This window comes from Chenopodium album, chromosome 20 (genome assembly GCF_948465745.1).
Source record: "Chenopodium album chromosome 20, dcCheAlbu1.1, whole genome shotgun sequence".
In the NCBI taxonomy this organism is placed as follows: Eukaryota; Viridiplantae; Streptophyta; class Magnoliopsida; order Caryophyllales; family Amaranthaceae; genus Chenopodium; species Chenopodium album.
The window spans coordinates 30,634,199-30,636,162 of record NC_137853.1 but is presented as its reverse complement, the minus strand read 5'-3'; the positions used below and the strand labels follow the sequence as shown (position 1 = coordinate 30,636,162).

The 1,964-nt window shown below is 43.3% G+C and overlaps 1 non-coding gene across 1 annotated transcript; it reads left to right on the top strand.

Annotated features, from left to right (window-relative positions):
* Window positions 1–1,637: 1,637 nt before the first annotated feature.
* On the top strand, window positions 1,638–1,744 carry LOC145599903 (small nucleolar RNA R71). Its single transcript, XR_014104150.1, has one exon. It is a non-coding gene; the product is annotated as a small nucleolar RNA R71 (small nucleolar RNA).
* The last annotated feature ends 220 nt before the right edge of the window (window positions 1,745–1,964 follow it).

Below are 1,964 nucleotides of genomic sequence, written 5' to 3'. Positions count from 1 at the left end.
TGACCGCCCCCAAAGTTTTAAGAGCTTCACGACCCAAGATCAAAGGAGTGTCAACATCTTCCTCCATATCCATCACTACAAAATCACAAGGCACGTAGATGTGCCCCACTTGAATAGGAACATCCTCAAGCTCACCACAAGGTAACTTCACCGAACGATCGGCTAATTGGATTGTCTTCCTTGTAGGGATCATCTCTATGTTAAGTTTTTGAGCAATAGATAGAGGAATCAAACTAACACTTGCTCCAAGATCGGCTAAGGCGCCCCTAGCTTCCATATTCCCAATCTTTACCGGCAAAGTGAAACTTCCCAGGTCTTTTTCTTTCTTGGGCATCTTATGTTGGACAAGAGCACTCACTTGATGTGGAAGGGTGATGAGCTCATCATTGAGCTTCCTCTTGTTGGTGAGAATATCTTTGAGGAACTTGGAGTAAGATGGCATTTGTGTGACAACCTCAATGAAAGGGAGATTGATGTGCAAATTCTTCATCACACTAAGGAACTTTGCAAACTTGTCATTCAACTTCCTCTCCGCAAGTCGACCGGGAAATGGAACCGGCTCATCAAGATTCCTAGCTTCACTAGGAGTTGAAGTTGTCTTCTCATTTTCGAGCTTCTTCTTCTCCAAACTCCCTTCCTTCTCAACAACCTTCTCTTTCTCACCTCTCTTGTCCTCACTCACACTCTCTTCTCCTCCCTTCTTTTCCTCACTAACCCCCTCCTTTAGACCATCATAAGATGTTCCCGATCTCAATGTGATTGCCTTGCATGAATCGGGTTTTGTGTTGTGAGATGGGTTAGTTTGTGTTTGTTCGGGTAGAGTAGAAGGTGAATTGAAAGGGACTCTCTCAGCCAATTGAGCTAATTGTAAATCAACCATCTTGTTATGAGCCTTGACCTCTTGCATTTGTTGATTCATGGCTTGAAGTTGTTGAAGAATTTGGGTTTGTGTAGAATCGGGTTGAGATACTTGCTCTTGACTCCTTTGAGACACTTGGTTTTGATTGTTGTATTGGTTTTGGTTGTTGAATTGGTTTTGGTTGTTTTATTGGTTGTTGTATTGGTTGTTCCTTGGGTAGTTTCCTCTTGGGTTTTGGTGTTGAGGTGGAGGTGGGTTTTGATATTGAGGGTTGGAATTGTAGGAGGGTTGAGCTTGTTGATTCCATTGTTGAGGTTGAGGTGTAAATCCGGGTGGTGGTTGTCTCCAAGCTACTCCACCGCCACTTCCCCTATATCCATCTTGCCTTGTGTTGTATGCCGCTACATGCTCGGGACTCAAACCTCCACAATAAGATGTATCATGGTTTGTACCTCCACAATTTTGACACGAGAAAGAATTGACTTGAGAGGAGCTTGTCCCGCTATTAACACTTGTATTCAACTTTGCAAGCCCTTTTGTCAAAAGCTCAATTTGATGTTGCAATTGATCAACCTTCTCCAATTCATACATCCCACCTTTCTTTGGTGCATTCCTCCTTCTACCTCCCCAAGAGTAGTTCTTCGCTACCTCTTCAATTGTTGCTTCAACTTGATTTTGGGGGATCTTAATCAATTGTCCACCCGCCCCCGCATCCAAGTTAGCTCTAGACATCGGTTCCAATCCATCATAGAAGAATCTCATGAGCAAGCTTTGATTGTATTCATGGTGAGGACACGCTTGTACCAACTCTTTGAACCTTTCCCAAGCTTCACTAAGACTCTCATCCGCTTCTTGTTCAAATGATGCAATCTTCCTCCTCATTTCGGCGGTCTTTTCCTCGGAAATGAATCTCTTCAAGAATGCCTTGACTATCTCCCTCCATGTTGTGAGAGAATTTGGCTTGACTTGCTTGAGCCATTTCTTAGCTCTACCCGAAAGAGATTGTCGAAATAAGTGCATTCGGATGTACTCTTGAGAAACTTGATTGGTTTGAATCATGGCACATAGCTCAAGGAATCTATCAAGGTGCTCAATAGGATCTTCA